The sequence below is a fragment of the Pogona vitticeps genome, chromosome 6 (genome assembly GCF_051106095.1).
Source record: "Pogona vitticeps strain Pit_001003342236 chromosome 6, PviZW2.1, whole genome shotgun sequence".
NCBI lineage: Eukaryota > Metazoa > Chordata > Lepidosauria > Squamata > Agamidae > Pogona > Pogona vitticeps.
In genome coordinates, this window is record NC_135788.1 from 111,301,618 (window position 1) to 111,307,626 (window position 6,009).

Genomic DNA, 6,009 nt, shown 5'->3' on the forward strand with positions numbered 1-6,009 from the left:
TAAACACTGACACTGGGATGTGGCAATTAGGATATTAGACTGATACTTAGAAAAGATGGTTCAAACTCCCATTCAGCCATGAGGTTCACTGGATGGCCTTCGTCTATCCTGTGGAACTCCTTGCCACAGGATGTGGTGATGGCATCCGGCCTAGATGCCTTAAAAAGGGGATTGGACAGATTCCTGGAGGAAAAGTGCATGGCAGATTACAATGGGGACATATAATCTCCAGGCTTAAAAGGAAGGTTCTTCAAAATGCCAGATGCAGAGAAGGGGTATCAGAAGACAGGTATCTAATTGTCTCATATGCTTTCAGAGGCATCTGGTGGGGCCACTGTGAGATACAGGGAGCTGGACTAGATGGGACCTCGGGCTGATCTGGCAGGATGGTTGTGAGAATATAAGAACAGAGGAGAACCATGTAGGCCACTTGGGCTCCTTGAAGCTATAAATCTACTAAATTAGAAAACATTGAAAATTATCATTGTAGAATGATAATGTTCATTGCCCACTTAGCCTGTGCAAGTATTATAGGTAAAAGCAAAATAGCAACAAAAAAGGGGGGGGGGGACAAAAACATGGTGGCATCTTAAAGACTAACTTTTATATTTTTTAATGTCAGATTTCGTGGACAAGTCCACTTCATCAGACATACAATGAAAATTATATACATGTTTAAAGAAGTTAGCTAAGGCATGTAGTTTGAGCATTAACTTCTTTTTACTGTTTTTCCTACTTGCAAATTGTTTTTAAAGAGCTGTGCTGTTTTTAATTTCTTGTGGAGCATCCAGACCCTGTATCAGTTTTGAATATTATTCTGTAGCTGGAACTGGGATGCTTTGTTCCTTCAGATACCTTATTATTATTATTATTATTATTATTATTATTATTATTATTATTATTATTATTATTATTATTATTATTATTATTATTATTATTATTATTATTATTATTATTATTATTATTATTATTATTATTATTATTATTATTATTATTGTTATTGTTGTTGTTGTTGTTGTTGTTGTTGTTGTTGTTGTTGTTGTTGTTGATATTGTTATTGTTATTGTTATTGTTATTGTTATTGTTATTGTTATTGTTAATTGTATTTATACTCCGCCTATCTAGTCATTTCGACCACTCTAGGCAGCTTACAACATAAAACATAACAAGTTCAAGAAAAATTTATAACAATTAATTAATTAAATGATTTTGCAATGGGAAAAATAGGAAAGAGGACAGGAATTAACTGGAAGGGAAGGCCTGCCTATACATCCACGTTTTTAGTTGGTTCTTAAAAGTACCTTGACCTGTAACTCTCAAAATCCATTACCCCAGGACCTATTCTGGACAAATTATCGGGGATCTAGGCTAAAACCTCTCAAGGGCACCAGATCTCCCAATTCCTGCTCTGCAATAACGTCTCCAACATCATTAGCAGTGTGTGAGTTGGAAAGTTTGTTGGGTTTTGTATTGCATCAGTTCCCATTTCTGCCTGCTGTGTTTGCAAGACAAGGGGAGGACTCTGTTTGTGAGTATGGTTAGGCTTAACCCATTTACTTCTAGCACAGAATGCTGCATAGATTTTAGCTGATGGGGAAACTATTCTTTTCCTGCCCAGCATCCTGTTTCAACTATTTCTTTATGTTTTTGCTGGAAGGAAATTAAGCAAACATCTCAGCTTACCTTAGAGAACTTTTCTTAAAAATTCATACATAAGTAAGACCTAGTATTCACTAAAACTAGGTCACAACAGGACATTTGGCTCCACAGAAGGCAAAATTAGGTGAAATAAGAAAATCACAACTTTTACACTACTTTTGCACATAAGGAGTTCATTGAGCAGTAGCTCTTCAAGCAAAACTTTCTCTACCACTGAATCTTCGAGATAAGCCACATGCACTGAAATTTCTTTCAGCACTTATCCATTGCAGCAGTTAAGGCGAAAGGTTTAAACCAGATTTACAGTGCTTCCTGATTTAAGGAATAACTACAGAGATGACTACATCGGCCCTGAGGTGGTTTAAATTTGTTCTGAATCATTTGACATAGTTATCGGCCACTTTCTGCCCAAAATGATAATCTGATCTGATGCAAAGGGTTACTCACAGCAAGTGTAAGGTCCCCTCATGAGATTGCCCCTAATCGCCAAAGAGTTTATTTAAATAAAAATTTAAAGGTTTCAGCTCAGCACTGTAACACAGTATTGCTTGGCCACTTAGAAGAACTAAATATATATTTAGTTTAGTATTTATATATATATATAAAGGGGGGGGAAGGGAAATTGCCAATTAGCACCTTTTTAGCACCTTAAAGCTGTTAAGAGGTCTATACAAACCAAGGTCTCTGCCTCTGCCCTTTTGACTCTTGCAGATTGTCATCTGGGCAGTGCCAGTGATTTAATTTGTAGATATTCAGTTTGATAAACTGCAAATCACAGCATATTAAAACTACTTTTCCCCACTTTGAAGTAGCACCTTTAGGTTCCAGATCCCAGATCCACCAACCTGGAAGTAACTCTCAGTGGACCCAGAGTGAGTTACTTTGGAGTAGACATATATAGGTGTCTGCCTTTAATCCGAGTCCAATCCTCATAAATTCAGGAGGGTGTGTGTGGAATGTGAGGTAAGCGATCTTCTCTGCCACATGATAAGAGGGTCTGAAAGAAAATGGAGATCTGCCAGGGGAGGATCCTCATGGCGCAGTTGTTAAACTGCTGTACTGCAGCCAAAACTGTGCCCACGACCCAGAGTTCAATCCCAGGTAGCCGGCTCAAGGTTGACTCAGCCTTCTATCCTTCCGAGGTTGGTAAAACGAGTACCCAGCTTGCTGGGGGGGGGGGGGAGAGAATGTGTAGCCTGCATAATTAACTTGTAAACCGCCCAGAGAGTGCTTGAAGCACTATGGGGTGGTATATAAGCAGCACACTTTTTTTTTTGCTTTGCTTTAACATGCTTAGGTAGAATGGAGATACTAAGAGACTCCTATGCCTGCTACCTCTGTATTTGTTAATTCTGAATTAGTAACTGCCACCCCCTCAGTATCCCATTGCTAGAGGTGTAACCATCTGAGGATGTGATCAGAGGGCAGGAAAGCTGCATGTCCAATTGCACCAGAAAGGGCCACTTTAACAGGAGCAATTTCCCTTAAAGCAATCCTTCTGTCTGCCAGGGAATCACTCTGATCTGGCCCCCAAAAGTAGAAGCCCTATAGGTGGAACAAAAAAAAATGTGGTTAAATACAGACATTGAATTGAGAGCAAATCTAAATGCAGAATGTCAGCATGTTGGCATAAGCATACTTGCACTAGGTGGTCTGATAACAATTGGAACCAGATACGGTAGCTGCCTTGTAAAACAACTCTCTGTCCTTTTCCTGCTTTGAAGTTAAATCATGCTGTAAAGCAATTACACATCTTCTAAGGGGTTTCTGTTGTTTCTGAAACCAAAGACTACACAAAACCAGTGCAGGAAGCACCAAGTGTACTGAGAAACCATTATCTCAGTTTAAACCTTTGTCGATAGACTAAAACTTGTGTATACACATCCAATCGAGCTGTTTGGTATCCTAACCTTGCTTTGAAGTTCTTATTGCTCCATAATAGAGAAGAGAGTATCTTTGCCCTTCTGTCAATTCTTGAATTATATTTTTCTGTTCTTTCGTTCTCATCTTGATCATACTATATTATTGTTTAAATGTGTTATGATTATGATTGCCTTTGATTACGATTGCGATTGTGATGTTTTTATTGCCATTCAATGATATTTTATGATTTTTGTAAGCCGCCCCGAGTAGATGCTGTCTAAGGGGGCGGGGTATAAATCGAATGAATGAATGAATGAATGAATGAATGAATGAATTCAGATGTAGACGAATGATCTATCCCATCATCCCTGACCATTAGTCAGACCAGGTAGGGCTGACAAGAATTGGAATCCACCAGCACCTACGACCACTGCTCTAAACCCAAAGCAAATATGAGATGGACAGATCTGAAGTAGCAGAAGCCTCTGTAGCTAAAATAATGTGTACGTTCTACTACATCATAAAAAAAGTGAGGCTGTTTTTCAGTAATTTTTAGATGTCATGTAGTTAATGGTCTAATTACTGGGGGAAAGTCAAGCACTAGAAATTTTGATTAGATACTTTTTTTCCTACATGGAACAAGAGGGAAGCCGTAAAAATATTCATAGCTAGAGCCAGCCCTGCAGAAACACTGAAAGAATTTGGTTGGAAGGATCAGACGTCAGACCCAACATCAACACAAGGTACTTTTGGACGTCCCATGGGACGTGGTGGCGATGAGGGTTAAACTGCAAAGCCTCTGGCCCGCAAGGTCGAAAGATCAGCAGTTCGAATCCACATGGCGGAGTGAGCTCCCATTGCTTGTCCCAGCTCCTGCCAATCTAGCAGTTCAAAAGCATGTAAAAATGCGAGTAGATAAACAGGTACCACCACGATGGGAAGGTAACGGCATTCTGTGTCTAGTCGCACTGGCCATGTGACCACGGAAGATTGTCTTTGGACAAACGCTGGCTCTACGGCTTGGAAATGGGGATGAGCATCGCCCCCTAGAGTCAGACACGACTGGACTAAATGTCAAGGGGAACTTTACTTTTGGACAAATGCCCTGTACTTCCCGACCTTCTTTTTAACCATTTCGCACCAGAAAGCTTGCTTTCACTGCTGCTGCTTCAATATCCCACAATGCCTTTCACATAAATGCAGTCCAAGGCATTGTGGGATAGTGGTGTCACCTTCCAGCACTGCAGTTGATTATCAGTGAAGCATGCTGCAACCCCTTGACCCTGGCTCCACTGAAATAAGTGGGAGACCTGTTAGAGAACATGCAGCTTTTAAAGTCTATTTTTTACTTTTTTTATTCTGAAACCAAATAAGTAAAAGGCCTATTTTTAAAGTCACAGCAAGAATGTAGGGCGGAACACACTGGCTCCATCCTCATGTCCTCTGCTAGCTTCTATTTTCCACGATGGCAGAGGATGCTGGAAAGTTGTAGTCTAACACATTTGGAAGCCCCAGGATTGTAGGAGGTTGTAATTTTTTAATTTTTTTTATTTTCCAAAACAAATAGATCAATATAAAACAATACAAAATACTAACAATCTAAAACGGAGAGTGCTTGTAGCGCTATGGGGCGGTATATAAATCCAATAAATAAATAAATAAATAAATAAACACAGTGCAGCCCCATACCCACAGGACCCTTTGGAGTAATTCTTTTATTACGAACCTCCTTTCCAAAAGTATATTGATTGGTGCTTAGAGGCTTTCCCCTTTCCTTTCACTAGTAAGCACTACAAACCTAGCTGGTAAATATGAGCCTATCTGTCCTTTGAGCAAATCAAGGAGCTTAATTGGAATAAAGAAAGTGGGTGGCTCATTCAGTCTCCTAGCTTTGTCTCTTGCATCCCAAGGCAGATTATAATTGTATGTTGCAGCAAGTTAATGTTTTCCCAATATGTCATTGCTTGACCTGGATGACATAAGCTTTTTATATCAGCACTTCTCCAATATAAGTTCTGCCACTTGTGCAAAGGTTAAGGCCATTTGCTAGAGCCCAAGATTGCTTGAAGGTTTTGAATTCTGACTTGGGGGTTCTCTGGCCAGCTCTAGAAGTGTGTGGAGGAGTTAGTGGTGTCACATGCACTTTGCACATGGTCAGAGGGCCCTTCTCTTTTCAACATTTCAAGAGAGCACTTTGTACACCACTACCCAGGAGGAAGGAGAGTCACAGAGTCATTCATTTAAGAACCACCTTACCTTGGGAAAAAGTTCTTTTCATTTTGGACTATAACTCCCAGAATCCCCCCTGCCAGCATGACCATTGCTAGCAGAAGGGTTCTGGGAATTGTATTCCAATATAAGGACACTTTTCCCAGCTCTGCTCTGTGGGAATGTTGACAAGTGCATGCTTACATACACAATGGTTACAACATGAGCAGTTTATGTGGAAAAGCCAAGACCAAGACACATCAGAAGCTGAGTGTTTAG